This window comes from Podarcis melisellensis (genome assembly GCF_964234715.1).
Source record: "Podarcis melisellensis genome assembly, chromosome: 3".
NCBI lineage: Eukaryota > Metazoa > Chordata > Lepidosauria > Squamata > Lacertidae > Podarcis > Podarcis melisellensis.
In genome coordinates this window covers 35,797,056-35,814,751 of record NC_138530.1, presented here as the reverse complement: position 1 = coordinate 35,814,751, position 17,696 = coordinate 35,797,056, and the positions used below count along the sequence as shown (strand labels likewise).

The window sequence follows — 17,696 nt, the reverse complement described above, 5'->3', positions numbered from 1 at the left end:
CCTTTAACAGGCACCTGAATTGCAGGTGAAGCTTTTCATAGCTTAGAGAGAAGTGTTATTATCAGCAAACATTTGCAGATCAAGCTGAACCACTTTTTGTGGGGCAGCACAATATAACAAGTTAGTGTACTTAGCAAGGAGGGTCTTGAAAAAGCAATCTCTTACACCTAGGCTGCAATTTGAACCAAGTGCCATAGTTACTAAGCTAAGAAATACCAAATCCATTAATAGGATAAGTACATGTTTCTGTGTTGTTATTATACCTGTTAATATAAGGAAATGTAACACTAGGCCTATTATTCAGATTGGCTTTATTAACAAATTGAACACCACCATAAATCTTTTTAAGATTAGTTCATAAAATGTTGGTTACCATGATGCAAAATAGGGCCAACTGATATAAGTGCAGCTGGTGGGTGTAGAGGAATAAGGGCAATAATTTGCCCTGAAATCTGTGGGTGAGATCCGCTATAGAAATAGAATATCCCACTGATGACTCTCATCCCTTCGTCCTCTGTCTGTAAAAAATCACAAGGCAGTTGAACCTTTAGATCTTCATGAGTTCTTAGCCAATCCCATTAACTTCCAAAAACCAGTTAAGAACAACTTTCTAAAGAACAGTTAAAAACTCCTACAATCACTACTCTCAAACCACCAGTTTCTGGGTTTCCAGGGACATAACCCTCAGCTATCAAACACCTGGGTAAACAGGTCAAACTAAAAAGGGTTGGGAGAAGCTCCAAACATACCTCTCCAAACCTGATGAATGACCATTATAATGCAGATTCTATTCCAAGCTAAGTTTAATGATAAATAACCTTAATAAAGGAGAGCAGGGAGGGCCTTGAAGCCAGGTATGAATTTAGGGGAGTGTGCCTCTCAGGGCGGTGCCCAGTGCAGGTGAACTGGGCACCGCCCTGAGAGGGTGCTTCCAACAGTGATGGAAGATGAGAGGCTGGGGGGGAGTTTGGTGGTGCTTCAGGATGCCACTGAAATTAAAAAACCCAAAGTCTGCCACTGCTGAAGCTGCCCATTGACAGTGAGCATCTGGACAGAAGACTGAACAGGCACTTGGGATACTTGGTCACTTCCCCCGCTATTGTGAAATGCACTGGCATCCCCCACTTACGTGCAATCGATTTCCGTTTGACCGCATATACATGTGGCACCAGGAAAATAAATAGATAGATAATTTCAAACCAGGAAATGGTGGGAAAGAACTGAAGAGTCCTCGTGGCTTATGAGGAGACCCTCCTCTCCCCTCCCAGAGCCTGAAGAGGACTTCAGTGAGGGCAGAGGAAGTCCCAAAGATAGTGGAGGCACAGCAGGGCATTGTTTAGGCTGCTCCGCCTCCCCGCCTAACAGCTGATGTGTGGGGTAGCACAGCAGGAATCGCTTTCTTGTGCAGCCTCCAGCCTCCAGCCAGCCCCAGAGCATCAACTCTAGTTGATGAGAGAGGTGGGGGGGGGACAACAGGTGTTTAGGGACTTTTAAGCAGGTGCTCCCCAATTATGCGATTTTCACTTGTGTGCATAGTGGCCCCATGTAAGTGAGAACACACACCTGTGCTCTATTTCTGTTATAGTCATTATTTCTAATTCTATGAACGTATACGTGTGCATTTTGTGCAAATTTGTGTTCTCGTCTCTCCTCTTTTGTGTGTGTGTGTGTGTGTGTGTGTGTGTGTGTGGTGTGTGAAGCAGCCATGCTACTCAATCTGTTGGGAACAAACCCAGAAGAGGAAGATCATGACACCCAAATGTAAAAGAAAAGAAGGAAGGCCAGTAGAATTATTCTCTCTCTCCTCCACACAACCGGAGTTGTAGGCTGTTAGCAGCCTCACTGGGGAACATTGTGGCCCATACATTATTAAATGTAATTACATTGTTACTTATAGATTCAATTAAACGACTTGTGTGGGGGGGAATTCTATAGCAATTCAGAGCACAGCACGTGCAACAATTACATTAACCTTTAATAATCATCCTTTCCCCACCACTCTGTGGTAACAACCGTATTAATTAGTTATGAAATGATTAAATGTGGAGTGCCTGAACATTGTCATCAATCTCGCCACATGGGTACCTTTGAAGGGGTGCCTGGCACTGTGCCACACCCTGAAAAAGCCATCCGGGAAGGTTCCCTCCCCTCCCCTCCCAGCAGCTGTGCTGCAGGACCTCTGAAGCTAGGAGGATAAATGAACTTAGGCGCTTGGAAGCCGAATGGGCAAAACCAAGCACAGCTAGCTCTTTACTGCCTTTTAGGACTCTAGAGTCCTGCAAATTCTTGTGACCAACAGTATGCTGCTTACTTGACTTGCTGAGATCAAACTTCCTTTTTCCTAACTGGTACGATATAATATCTCAATCATTCTTATTTTACATTGTTTTATAGAGTTCTTTGTATATATTGTTTGCTTAACTCTATCTATCTATCTATCTATCTATCTATCTATCTATCTATCTATCATCTATCTATCTATCATCTATCTATCTATCTATCATCTATGCATGCTGATCTGAGTGGCTTCAACCAAAAGAGTGCCAGACTAATGCTCTAGCTAACTAAAATAAGGAAACAATTCTTCTTGGCCTAGTGCTGACCAATCATTTCGCAGGGATTCTGGGGTTGTAGTGGACAGCTAGATGAAAAAAAATCAATCCAGTGGGCAGCTGCTGTGCTGGGGTGGTGAAAAAAGGTGAATTCAGTTTTGGGGATCATCAGGAAACAGATTGAAAATAAGTCTGCCAGTATTACAATAAAGGTAAAGGTACCCCTGCCCGTACGGGCCAGTCTTGACAGACTCTGGGGTTGTGCGCCCATCTCACTTAAGAGGCCAGGGGCCAGCGCTGTCCGGAGACACTTCCGGGTCACGTGGCCAGCGTGACATCGCTGCTCTGGCGAGCCAGAGCCGCACACGGAAACGCCGTTTACCTTCCCGCTGGTAAGCGGTCCCTATTTAACTACTTGCACCCGGAGGTGCTTTCGAACTGCTAGGTTGGCAGGCGCTAGGACCGAGCAGCGGGAGCGCACCCCGCCGCAGGGATTCGAACCGCCAACCTTTCGATCGGCAAGTCCTAGGCGCTGAGGCTTTAACCCACAGCGCCACCTGCGTCCCTAGTATTACAATACCTTTATATAAACTTATGGTGAGATCACACTAGGTATCCTGTGAAGGTCTCTGCATCTCAAAAGCTGGAAAAGGTGCGGGAAAGGACAATCACTAGGCTGGAGCAATTCCTCCATGAAGAACAGTTACAACAATGGGGGTTTTTAACTTGAAGAAAAAATTAGAAAGGTGGGCATGATGAAATGGTGTATACTGTGGCTGTCTTAATAATACTTAGCATTTGCATGTCACTTTCAAATGTTGCAAACATGTCACATACAATATCTAATTGTAATCCTTACCACAAACTTGCAAGCTGTAATCAGTACTATTATACTATCCCATACTGCAGATGCGGGGGGCTAAAGCTGAGGCCAAATGACTTTAAACAAAAAAATTTATATTGAAATTTTCTCTGACAAATAAGAAATACATAACAAACAAAACAGACATAACAAAACTCGACTGTGAACTAAAGGGAAAAAAGAGAAAAATATAGAAGCGGAAATCTGGAAGACTGAAAGAGGTAACTTATACATTTTTAATCTAAAGGCTGAAAGTGTTTAGGTATAATGCCCACAGCTTTTCCCCCTGCTAGAATTCACTGGAACTCAGTTCCAGCAAGTCTCAAGTGTGTGCCATTGCCATGATAACAGAACAAGGGAGGCATTTATGGTGAGTTCTGGCACCTCTTTCTCTAGCAATACCTGTCCATAATGGATGATGGAGATCTGGGGGGAGGACGGTTACCTGCCGTTTCAAAACAAATTCAACAAATGGAAGCCAAGCAACTCAGAATGGTGTGAATTCTTGAAAGAGGCAAGATTTAAAATTCCTGATTTGTAACTCTGACTCTTAGTTGTTACATGACACCAGCTTTCTTTTTGTTAACCAAAATGGAAGAACAGACTGTTTTATTTTCAGGGAAGTGACTCACAATTCATTTATTTGCTTTCTTTAAAAAACAAACAAACCCCAAAACCCCTGCAGCCTTGTTTTCTTGAGGATTAACAAAGAGAAGCAAAGAGCAATGCTAGCTGCAATGAACTTCCAGCAGCCAGGCTCTAAGCTGAACCAATGGCTTCATGTGTCTTTAATGCAGAACTTAATCAAAGCACCAAATATCTGCTTGTGGAACAGAGTCATATCACTATTTATTCCCAGAGGTAAACTGTACACAAAGCAAGAGCTCCATCCACACCAACATAAATCGCCCTCTTCAAACTCCTGTATTGCCATCCCATAAAGCTGCAATTGTTGTTGCAGAACTGCGGGAATGCAGCCAAGCGAGAGGCATTACTTTATACGCTAGCTTGATGTTGTTAACAGGGATATTGTAAATGCACAATGTCATATGTTTTCTTTCCCTTTTTTGTATATTTTATGTATTTTAATCTTTGCTTATAATGGACTTTTCAGCCTGGGTTATACATAACGAGCTTGCTCAGTGGAGGAGAGGATAAAACTACAGTGACAGCTCCGTGTTGAGGCAAAAAACAAAAGCAGCCTACATTGTCTTTCCATCTAACTGACTGAGGCATGATGCTGCATCCAAATGAGGGAAAAGGGCAACATGACAGAGAATTGTTTAGCTGTGCCATAGTTTCTTCGGCACATCAGTGCCAACTCAAACTGTGCACCTCATTTCCATCCTAGCAACACGATCCTTCGTTACATATGTTATCAGGTTGTTCTGATCACTGTGTCAGATGACATGTCAGTATTGTGGGAGGGAAAATATGTAAATCCCCATGACCCACATGTGTGGGGTAAATAACAAAGGAATTGGCTGGGTGCCTGGATTCAAAATGCGGAGCTAAACACACTCTCTAGCGGGAGAAAGCCCCCAGTTACAGAGTTTAAACACACAAAAGTCAAGCAGCAATATAGCATTAGGAATATAGCTTGTTAAACCCTTGTATCCCAATTAGTTTGCTTGCAAACAGTGCTCCTCTCTCTTTTACATCTTTTGCGATGAGCAGACCACACACTGTTAAGTAAGTTTAAAATGCCTTACTTACAAAATGCTCCAAAGGTCAGATTAGTGCATTTATCCAAGCAGCAGCAAGGAGAACATAGGCAGAATACTCTTGGGTATAAAATAAAGAAAGATAGCTTCAAAGACGTGCTCTAAGCTTGCAGCTTGTTTAGACACCTCTTCCTCAGAGAGGAGAGGGAATTAGGGTACAGGAAGAAGAAAGTTTCACTTTCTTCCTCATCAGAGAAGAAAGGACATGACCTATGTTGAGTCTAGGGACACAGCTCTATTGTCCTAACCCATGCATGTACTACCTAGCTGTATTTGAATGCAATCTCCCACAAGTATCTAGGTGCTGGCTCTTCAATATGCAACCCACAAACTGCATTTGAGTTGCTTCTTGGGGAAAGGCCATAGCTCTGTGGTAGAGCATCTGCTTTGCACACAGAAAGTCATATATTAAATCCCTGGCATCTCTAGATGGGACTGGGAATGAACTCTGTTTAAAATCTTGGAGACCTGCTGCCAGTCAGTGTAGATAATGCTCAGTTTGATTGACCACTGGAATAAAGCAGCTTCCTACATAGATACTGACTGGCCCCATGATGCCTTGTGTGTGTCAAACAAGTACATTCTGTTGCAGTAAATTCTGCAGCAGGGTTGATACACATATAAATGCAAAGAGTAGTGACCCCAACTGACATTTGCAATGACAGATTGTTTGGATTCCAATAAAGCAGATGCATGTGTGTGCTGCCTTATTTATAATTATTTGAGCATAACAGCAGGAAACATTAGCAACAAATGAAACAGAACATTCAGCCTCAAATGGTCTGACTCAGTTTAAAGCAGGGGTGGGGATCAGCCTCATGGACCAAATTTGACTGGAAGGAGGATCTAGCCACCTGTTGATCACATGATATCATATGACTGATAGGTGGGTTGTCCCACCCACTTGTCAACATGTCTTTCGGCATTTCCAAGCACTTGCTTTGAGAAGGCTGCATTTTATCGTGTGCCTCCTTTAGCGGTGGTAGCAGTCATGGGGGTGGCGGCGAGGTAACAAATGGGAGACTTCCTCCTCTTCTTCCTGCCCCCCACAATTCCCTTCCATCGCCAACATTGGGGATGGAAAGGAGAAACACAGGGAGGCTTTGAAAGCCCTTTACTATCCTGCCCATTTCTCCTGTGCAGCCCCTCTGTTTGAGAGTCACAAAGGGCTTTCAAAGCCTCACCACACAGTTCCCATCTGCATGTTGCAGTGGCCAGCATGTTGGACTAGGAGGACCAGGGAGACGGGTTCAGATGCTCACTGGGCTTCCTTGAGTCAGTCCTACCTCACCCTACCCTATCCTATCACACAGAATTGTTGTAAGAACAAAATAGGGGAATTGGGGGAATCCTGTGCATCACCCAGAGTTTCTTGACTTACAAAACTATATCTGATAATACAGGGGGGATTTTTATTGGAACCATTAGGGAGATTACCCTTCAGTCACTCCCTTCAGTGTTGGTTTGGGGATTAAACTCATCTGTAAGTGGTCTAAAATAATTTTACCCATTGTCATTCTCCCTGCAGCTATGCCATGGTGAGGAAGGAATGAGGAAGGGGGAACAAAGAGCCACAGTAGATGCTGCAGATTTCCAAGCGAGGGAGCAGAGCTCTGATCCCAAAATGCCCGCGTGACAACTAATTAACCTTTTCTGCATTTGACAGGAGGCTTCAACAGAAATGGAAAATGTGGGGCTTGATGTTATTCCCTCAACTTGTATAAATAATTCATAACCTCTAGCCCTGCAGTCAGTTGAACATCTCTGCTAATCACCCAGGCTTATGTGGACATTGCGTAGGGGGGGAAAAGCCCACCCCCAAACCCCACATTTAACAAAAAATTAAATGGAACAGATTTTCCAATGGAAAGAATATCTACAGGCAGCAGGTAGCCATGCTGAGTAATTAATATGACCTTTGCCTCTTGTTGAATCTATCAGTGGGGTTGTAAGTGTCCCACGTGGCCTACGGGATGGGAGGGTCTCCATCACAGGAGCTCATTGTTATTCTCCTGTATTCTATCAGTAGAGCACAAAATCCCTCTGCAGGACAGGTCAGGCTGAAAGGTTCCCGAATTTAAAGGCTTATGAGATGTAGCAAGGAGGGGGGGAAAGCTTATAATAATTCACTCCATAGGAGTTTGGTATTGGGACTTATTGCCATGCTGATCCCTGAGAATGAGAGATCATTAATGTCTTTTATGGGAGCAACTTCTTTGGATGGAGGCGTGGGCCACCTTTTGATTTACCCATCTCTCTGTTTAATGTTACCCATCAGGGCAGATGCAGTGCTTAACTGTTTTGAACTCCAGCCACTCAGCAGATAGGAGTCCCCACTGAAAATCATTTTTCTGCCCAATTACTGTCATCCAACACATTGCCACTCTGCTTCATTCATGTCATGCGCCTATAAGACAGTGTGGTAATTGAGAACTTCCAGTGCTAAAAGAAACTGATAGTGGGTTGCTCTAAAAAAAAGGAGATTAACTTACCTGCACAGCCATTAGCTATGCGGTCCTGGCTGCAGATGTACCTTCTGTGAATCATGTTCAATGGGTCCATGTTGCTGATGTAATTAGCAACTTTATTAGCTAGTAATTGCTAGGTCATTGGTCACTAAAGCATTTTCCTAAGTTTTATTGGCATTATCTACTTCCATGAGGACGCGGGTGGCGATGGGGACACGGGTGGTGCTGTGGGTTAAACCACACAGCCTAGGACTTGCCGATCAGAAGGTTGGCGGTTCGAATCCCCGTGACAGGGTGAGCTCCCGTTGCTCGGTCCCTGCTCCTGCCAACCTAGCAGTTCAAAAGCATGTCAAAGTGCAAGTAGATAAAAAGGTACCGCTCTGGCGGGAAGGTAAACGGTGTTTCTGTGTGCTGCTCTGGTTCACCAGAAGCGGCTTAGTCATGCTGGCCACATGACCCGGAAGCTGTACGCCGGCTCCCTCGGCCAATAAAGCGAGATGAGCGCTGCAACGACTGGTCCTAATGGTCAGGGTTCCCTTTACCTTACTTCTATGGTCACCCTTTTTTGCTCAACATGGTCTTGAAACCAGCTTATGTTTAAGGCCAGCCCTATCATTATGTTGAGTAAAGCAGCTGCTTTAGGTAGAAGATGCTGGGGCATGACACTGCAAAGGATGCTGGGTGTCATGAACTGGTTGGATGAAGGGGAGTGGTGGGAGGCACCATCTGGGGAACCCCCAAAGGAAACCCCAGAGGAAGAAGACTCAGAGCCAGGGGATTGGTGGTGGGACACTGAGGAGAGGTCAGAGGGAGAAAGCTGGGAGGAGGGGCTGAATGCTGAAGGGCAACAGGGTTTAATGAGCAGGAAGAGCTTGTGACAGGCAGCAGTTCAGACTCCAAGGCTGAAGGCTGCAGGGAGTCTCCTTCACCTGCTGCAATGAGCTTCCCACATCCCTGGTCTCCAAGAATTTGCAGAGTAATTAGAAAAGCAGAGCAGAGGTCAGAAGGTGAAGGTGCAGTCTGAGACTGTCTGGGAAACATCAGAGAGAGCAGGGGTCTTAGGGAGGTGTGGAAGGCAGAGACCTTCAGTCCTGGCAACTGCTCCATATAGGGGCAAGACCTACTGGGAAGGGTTGCTGAGACCACTAGGCTGAGTTGTACGTTTGTTTCCTTGAACAAAGAGTTAACGTCTCTGACAATGGAGATCTGATTGCTTTATTGCTGACCTGCATCTGGCTCCAGCTTTGACACTGGGGAGTTCACATGGGAAAAGTATGATAGCCTTAGCCGAGGCCATTTAGGCCAGGTATTCCTTAGTCTTTGGCTGGAAATGTGGAGGCGTATGGGTATGGAAACATGTGAAGCAAGGAGACATTGCATACCTGGGGAAGAAATGAAAAGAAACATGCCAGAAGCACGTTCCCCCACAAAAAGGAGAAAAATAATTTACAGTGACATTTAAAATGATATTGTTACTGCTGCCCTTCAATCTTTCTTAACACTTTGTAATATTAACTCATAAGATTTAAATGCAGGCTCTGAAAATTGACAGTATCAAGGGAAAATTGCAGAAATCCAATGAAAAAGGAGACAAGCGAGGGAGAGGGAGAGAGAAAAGAGAAAGGAAGACCCAGCTGAGCTGAGTATTTTACTGTATTATCAAGGCACTCAATTGCTCACATTAACCCAATCTATTGGATTTATTTTATTTTATTTTTTACATATTACTGAGTTTAGAGCAATATGTGATAAATATCCCAATTTCTCATGGTGGCAAAAAAGGAGAGATAAGTGCAGGAATGTAAGCAAATTTGATTAGAAGCAGAAATGGGAGTAGAAATTGCCACAATTTGCATGTTTGTCTGAGGTCAGGAATGGAAATCATGCAAGTGAATACGATCAGTTTTATCTATCAGTGGTTTGCTTGTTTTTAAGTCTACGAACTTGAGACAATTACAATATTTTCTGCATGGTCTTTAACGTTTCCCTTCCAGTGAGGTATATTGGAATTAATAGCACAATTAATTACATAATTAATTATGTTAGTTTCAGCCAGAGCAGAAAGGGAGACGAATAACGTAAGTTTTAGTGGAATCCAAACTGTAGCGGAACCTAAACAGCACTGATTGTGAGAAACAGAGGTTGGGAGGGAAATTGTTGCTTCCTTACATCCCTAGAAAGGTATTAGAATTGGTGGTTGATTACTGAAAAGTTATCAAAGCAATCGTATACCCTAGTTCCATAAATGCACCGTGATTCAAGGTTGTCACAGTGTCCTATCCCATTTTTGCCAGTCAGAAAAGAAGGGCAAAGCAGTCTGCTCTGAGATCCACAAAATGGAGCAAAAACAATGGCTACATGCACAACATTCATGCCAAGACTGCCGGTATTCAATAATCATGTGCCGGTGAGATGTTGCTGCAGAGATGTCATTAGAGATTTTATTTATTTTTTAAAAATATTCCTTGTCTAAGGAAAGCCCATCCAAAGCAGCTTACATCAAGAAAACCTACATTAAAAAAAAACAACAACAACAACAACCGTCACTACTACAAATCACCAACAGAAGCGTACCTAGCAATTGGTTAGGCCGGCCCCCACTGCAGATCTGCTGAGAGGCAGTTCCAAAGCCGTGAGGCCACCTGCTTCACAGACTTGGGTGTGTGGGGGCATACCAAGAGGGAGATGACATGGCAGTGATATAGACATGTTACAGAGAGAATGTAATTCCTCCATGTCAGCCTGTTATGAGAAGAGCCAATCTGCCCATGTGACAGGAAGATATCCCTACTATGTCAGATAACCCCACCCACACTCCAGGCACAATGATGCCAACAGCACCCTACACTAGCACCTGAGTTCCCCAGGCATCCCTGCATACAGGAGTTCTAATCCCCTCAACACAGAAAGGGAAGGGAGGAAAAGCAGTATAACACATGGCCTACAGAGCTCACTTCAAGGTAGCCCCATAGAGAGGACCAGTTCTGCTGCTCTAGGCAAGGGCTCAAGAATCCACGATGAGGGAGACAAAACCATTCGCTAGGCGGGAAATGGATGAACCAGGACAGGCAATAAGGGAGCTCACAGCTGTGTTTCCAAAGGAGCCATGTCCATTAGCTTGCTGCAGAAGGCGTGGGTTTGGGGAGCAGGTGGAGTACACTCACATCCCACCAGGGGAATGGGAGCAACAAAGGCTTACTCGTCTTTTGAACACCTGGCGAGTGACAGTTCTGTCAGAAGCAAGATCCAAGGGCTCGAAGTTGCACTGCCAGCTCCACAGACAAGATCCCTATCCTCTCTGCCATAGCAGAATTGCTGACGCTCCACAGTAGAACATCTGCTTTGCATGCAGAAAGGTCCCAGGTTCAATGCCTGGCGTCTCCAGGTGGGTCTGGGAGGGAACTCTGTCTGAAACCCTGGACAGCCATTGGCAGTCTGTGTAGGCAATATGGAGTTTGATGGACCCAATTATCTAACTCAGTATAAAGCTTCCTATTTTTCCTAATTCAAGTCAAGTAACCTTTATTGACATCACATAGGAACATTCAGAATACATTCAGAATAAATAGGCCAGTGTGATCTTGTCGCCACTTCAACAGCACAATCATTTGCCAAAGGAAAGAAGGGGCAAGCAGTTCGTTTCATCTCTGTGGATGTCCAGCAAGGGGGTTTCTGTGGGTTTCCAGCAAGGGCAGGATCCTGTATTGCTTCAAGCCCAACCACATATGCCAGGACAATACAGGTTGCAAAAGGGAAGGGGCCCTAGCACAGTGGAACAACACACTATTTACATCTTGGTGATCCCAGGTTGAAACAAAGGGCCTGATCTCCTACTGGGAAGGACTGGGAGGGGTTCCCACACCATGAGAGGGAGCCTGGTGCCTGAGCCAATAACATGCCAACAGCCATGCAAAAGAAAGGAAATGAAATGAAAGGAAGGCTGTGTATTTTGCAACCTCTATCTTATTTATCCAGGTAGCGCAGGCTGAAATATAAAGAGGATCAACAGATCAGCCGGAGTTCAAAGCTTTCCCTGAGGGGCAGTCAACAGGACTAGAATCTTAGACAACCCTCATGGTATAAGTGGTTTTAAAGGGCAGGGCCCTGCTTGCTGGCTGAGGGTCTTACAGTCTATTATTTATTTATACTGATAATTAATTCCCTTGCTGTGCAAACATTTATCAACGACTCCATTACCCCAGTCCTCTCTCTGCATACTTGGTGGGGTTAGGCACACTGACAGCTTCGTAACCACAGTCTAATTAAGGTAATTGTTGGCCCACATTTCTTATTCTGTTTCATGTATAATTATACTCCATGGGAAATCTGATGGGATTAGAAACAGACTTTTAATCTATTCCATGCAAATCAAAAACAACTCCCAAGAAAACAGTTTAATAGCAATATTTAACAGTGCACCAGTTACTTTACTCTGGAGACTTAGCAGGAGGAGTGCTACCCACAGACCCTTTCAGCCAAAGAGAGATGAGAAAAAAGGCTCCCTCAGAAGCAACCCCCTTGTCTTTTTATTTCCCTAAGTTAATTAACTCCATTTGTGAGGAACCTTTTCTCTTTGGGGTTTCTTGAGCGAAGTCTCCTGATGCTGCTGACAGCTGTTGCTCAACTAACACCTTGGATGCTTCTGTAGATTCAGCCTTTGCTCAGCTTATTTGCTTGCACCTTTTGTAAATACTGGCCAGAATCCATCTCATGTTTGCATCTAACCAGCCAATCAACACAAGCAGACAAACACCTACCTGCCCACACCAGTGGTGTGCGTGAATTTTTTCATAGGGGAACAGTTAGGACTGTATGTAGAGTTGGAGACCCCTAGGATCATCTGCCTGCAAGGCAGGGATCTCCACACACACATTCCTGGCAGATGCTTAAAATCTTTCAATGAAGGAGAGTCCACAGACTCCCAAGGAGGTCCATTCTCTGGCTGGTCAATTTGCCATTTCCTAGCAACTTGCAAAAAGAAGAAAAGTTTGGCTTTGCTTTGTTGTTGTTTTTTGGAAAAGACAACTGCAGGCAGAAGGGTGGACCCCCCCAAAATATTAACACCCCCCTTTCTTCATCATCTCCCTTTCTATGATCGTGTTGTTGGTTGTTGCCTGTTGCTGCTGATCCTTCAGGTTCTGGCAGATTGGGGCCGGGGGTTTATTTTATGAAAGCACCACGCTTTCAACACACGCACGCACGTCAAGCAGCCGCTTCCTGCTCATGCTCTGCAGGGTCGTGTAGTTTTGCAGCCATTAAAGTGGTTATCAGAGAGAGAGAGAGAGAGAGAAGAGAGAAAGCACACACATACATGGAGCCTGGAGACCCTGGCTAAGCAGCTACATGGAAATGTCCTGCCAGGAACATTAAGGGCACTAGGCTAGTCTCACTAGCCATGGACCGCATGCCACTGACACACACACAGACTGACAAGGTCTGATTCTGTGGAGAGCTATCAAGCACCCCACTTTCAGTGTTGAGGAGTCCCAGTCATTTGATTCCATTTCCTTTGGAAAGAGATCACAGGAGCCTTGTGGCATTTTGAAATATTTACATTTATTTACAAATAGACATGCTGAGCATAAAGTAGGGAGCTGCAGTATTCACACTCCAACAGATCCTGCTCCCCAATAAGTTTCGGAGGGATACCCAGACCCTCCAGATATCCCAAGAAATAGTACCACTTTGGCCCTTTGCATTCTCAGTCCACAATGATACAGCTGGATGACGTTTCAGGAACAGGGAAAGATGGAAGAATAAGGACTTGTCCACTTCCAGAAGGAACCTTCAGCAATTTCCTTTCCTATGTAAAGGCCAGCTATTCAGACACATCACTGCTAGTCCTCCTAACAAAAGGCTGCAATTGTCCATCCAGTTTGTCCAAGCAATCTCTTTTTACAGCCAAAGTCACTGCGTGGGGAGAGAACATTCAAACCAATCCCCCATCTCAGTGCAATACAATAAGCCTACAACAAAATCATATAAGCAGCAGAAGGAAAGAAAGAAAAACCCAAGGAACATAGAGGCTGCCTTACTCCAACTGAGAACAAGGCTTAGTTTTGTCTACACTGAATGACAGCAGCTGTCCAGGATTTCAGACAAGGGTCCTTCCCAGCCCCACCTGGAGATGCAAGGGATTGAACAGGATATCTTCTGCATGCAAAGCAGATGCTCTTTCACTGAACTACAACCATAAGTGACCTCAAGGTGCTTTCTGATGGTGAACGGCCAAAACCTAGGAAAACAGAAAAGGTATTCTTTGCCCAGTGCTGAAAAGATATTAAAGAAGGTGCCATCATAAATTGATAATAATGCTGCCTCTGGACTTCTGGTCAGCTTTACCCCAGTGATTTCTGTTATTTCCTTAAACACCCTGGAAGGTTCACAGGCTATGAAGGACTTGCTCACAAATTGATTGACAGTTGCACGAATTATTACAGCTAGGAAGTGGAAGGAGCAAGCAGAATATAAAATGGAAGAATGGTATAAAGAAGTGTGGGATATAGCTATGAATGATAAATTAAAATGTGCCATTAAGGTAAGACGGGGAATATGCAGGAGAAATGCTTTTGAGGACATAGGGAGGGTGTTTGTGGAATGTGTACTGTTAAAATGGAAAGTGGTCAAACCATCGCAAGATCTGTTGAAATTTTGGGAGGTTGGATAGTTACAGTGGAATGGTCTTGGTGGTGGGGTGCACATCTTTTTATGATTATTAATTTGTCAAAATAAAATAAAATAAAAATTGAGAGAAGAAGGAGGAGGAGGAGGTGCCAGGGGAGCCTCCTTGGGCAGATAGCTGCAGAAATTTGATGTCCCTTTTGCTCAGTGGCCAGCTCCTAACATCTGAGGGAGGGGGTCACCCAGAGGAGGGCTTCCAATGATGATCTCTTTGTCAGAACAGTGAATCGAATCCCAGTCTCTTAGTTTCCTTGCTAGCCGCCTATGCACCTTTCATTGTGTGCTATTTTTAGTAAGTCAATACTGGCCTTGTTTTCATACTGCCCACCTGATTCCAGTTACAACTGTTCATTAGAAGAACCACCATAGTTAAATCTCAAATATTGATCTTGGACTTAGTGAACAGATGTTGAGCACATGAGGCTTCCCAGTAACATCTTTGAGAACAACACAGTGTATTGTTGTAAATGCTGTTAGAGCAACATTGTCTCCAATACAATGGGAAGGTCTCTGTTTATATACTCAGCATCCCAGCAAAAATATGAATGCCTAGAGAGCTTTTTAAAAAGTGTACAAATGGCTTTATAATCCTTAAAACATTCATCATCACAACAACCCTGTGAAGTATAAGAGGGTTTTACAGGCAGGGAGGCACAGGTGAAAGATAGGAAGGCATTTGCTTGAGACCACCCAAGGAGCACGGGCCTAACTGCAGCTTAAAGGGGAACAGGTCAGGCTTTGTGGGGAGATGCTGAGGGTCCCACACAGCAGAACAAGCAAGAAGGCTTCCAAACACAACAGGGCTAGTTTCCTACGTTTTGAAGCAAATTAAGTAATGCACATTGCCACTTAAAGAGCATGGACCCAGTAAGACCATTTAGTCAGTGGGGGGGGGGTGTGCAGTAGCGCTGTGGTCTAAACCATCGAGCCTCTTGGATTTGCCAATTGTGAGGTCGGGGGTTTGAATCCACGCGATGGAGTAGGCTCCCATTGCTTTGTCCCAGCTCCTGCCAACCTAGCAGTTCAAAAGCATACCAATGTGAGTAGATAAATAGGTACCGCAGTGGTGGGAAGTTAAACAGCATTTCCGTCAAGGTGTCCTATTGCACCAGAAGTGGTTTAGTTGTGCTGGCTACATGACCCAGAAAAGCTGTCTGCAGACATACACTGGCTCCCTTGGCCTGAAAGTGGAGTTGAGCACTGTACCCCATAGTTGAATTTGACTGGACTTAACCATCCAATGGCCCTTTCCCTTATCTATTTAGTTAGTGAAATACATCACCATCTAAACAGGGAGACCCTCTAAGACAAATTGAAGTGCGTGAAATAGCACACATTACTATCTAAAGTGGGATTAAGACCATGCAGTCCAGAGTCTAAAATTACCTAACTGCATCGCTGTTTGAACTGAGACTGAAACAACTCACTCATTTACTCATCTGATGTGACTCATTGCTATCCAGAGCGCCACACTATCTGAGAGCAGCAATATGCTTCTTTGTTGCCTTTTGATTTAGAGTGGGTGGGTGGGTCGGATAAGAATGAAAGTTTCATATATTCTTAAATATGAGCTCCATGGGTAGGGAATAAGGTGGACACTGGGCCCACAAACCATTTCCTGCAGAATATCAGGGGAATCACCAGGCTTCTCCGGAGCTATTTCACACAATATTTGCTGTGCCACTGACTTGAGAGTCATTTTGTCCTGTTCTATGATTTCAGTCAGGCTGCCTGCCAGACTTATTATTAATTTGTATTGGCTGTTAAAGATGCAAGTTTAATATGCATTAAATGTTATGTCTGTATGTGTTGTGTTTGAAAATAGTTTGTGAAGTTTGCATTAGGCAGGAGGTTTGTCTCCAGCAAATGAGACAAGAAAAAGGTTGGAGGTTTCCATTTGAGGGTTTAGGCTAACTTATGACTCATCCCACATCACTCTCATAGCAGGGAAATGAAACCTGAGAACTCAGTGTCTTAGTCAGTCCTTGAACTTCAGGGATGATGAACAAGCATAGGATCTTTCTCTGGCACCAAAGAGAGGAAGTTTTATTGAACTGTATTCAGGAGTAGAAAGAAGACTGGACAGCATTGCTAGTTTAAGTGCAATGTGTATTTTTTTTGCCAACATTTACTTTGTAACTATTTTAAGACTGTTTCCCTTAAAGCTAATTGAAGCTCAGTCTTGTAGTGGAAAGCAAATGGGATGGCAGAATGTGGTTGGTTAGAGAATGAAACAGCTACAATGATGCATATTTCCTATATAGGGTGTGTACTGATGGAAACTGCTCACAGACTCTTTTGGACTTTGTATGACAATGCATTATGGAATAAAGTCTGATTGGAAGGTCGATGGTTCAAATCCCCATGATGGATGAGCTCCCGTTGCTCTGTCCCAGCTCCTGCCAACCTAGCAGTTCAAAAGCATGCCAGTGCAAGTAGTTAAATAGGTATCGCTGCAGCGGGAAGGTAAACGGTGTTTCATTGCACTCTGGTTACACTGTTCTGTTGTCCCAGAAGTGGTTCAGTCAGCTTCCCACATGACCCGGAAAGCTGTCTGTGGACAAACGCCCGCTCCCTTGGCCTGAAGTGAGATGAGCACCACAACCCCATTGTTGCCTTTGACTGGAGTTAATCATCCAAGGGTCCTTTATCCTTTACCTTTACCTTACTCCACCACTACCAGATGCGTTTGGGCTTTTTCTATAAATCCCTTTAGTCACAAATCTTGCCTCTTAAGCAAGCATCAAGCTAGGGCTTCATGCACCCACTTTCCTTGGAGACAGCTTTCATATCTGGTTAAATAAAAACAGATAAACAGAAACAGTTCTTATCACATTGTGATGGGACGATGAGCTGCTTGTGCGTAAAATGCAAGTCCCTCAGAGTTTGATCAGGTTTTCAAACCTCTGCCTGTGACGGAGCCCCTCCAGCATGGCTGCGTCAATCACTAGTAGAATCCGAAAGTGGCTGCTTTCGGAATCGTTTCCAACATAAAAGCTCTTTAACGGAAACACGTCGTCTGGCCTCTCGGCGTGACAGTTTCCGGCGAGGTGTGGGTGTCCCTATAGGAGGTCCTGAGACCTCCCCACTGTTTTCGCTGGAAGCGTCTCTGAGCCATCCCTCCGACTCACTTTCCCTTGGAGTTCTTACTCGCCCTCTACTGGTTCCCTCTTCCGCTGCTACTCCTCTCTCAACCTCAGTGAGCCTTTGCGCCCCCGGCGCTTTAGATGGCAGTTCCCTGACATCCACCTCCCCTCCAGGGCCCCCTTCACCCCCTCCCGTCTCCTCCCCTACTGGCGGTGAGGAGGTAAAACCCCTGAAAGAACCTCCTTCGTCTTCCGACGTCGCGAACACTTCCCTCCACTTGTTGCTGTTCCTACTCTCTCGGTAATCTTCGTCATCGGAGTCC

The 17,696-nt window shown here is 44.6% G+C and overlaps 1 long non-coding RNA gene across 1 annotated transcript in view; it reads right to left on the bottom strand.

The window, feature by feature from the left end:
* Positions 1-385: 385 nt before the first annotated feature.
* Positions 386-17,696, bottom strand: part of LOC309366204 — a 40,997-nt gene continuing 23,686 nt past the window's right edge. The window contains exons 2-3 of the long non-coding RNA XR_014166571.1: positions 3,133-3,195; positions 386-518 (exon numbers count right to left, since the gene is read on the bottom strand). This is a non-coding gene — a long non-coding RNA (uncharacterized lncRNA). The remainder of the gene's footprint in view (positions 519-3,132; positions 3,196-17,696) is intronic.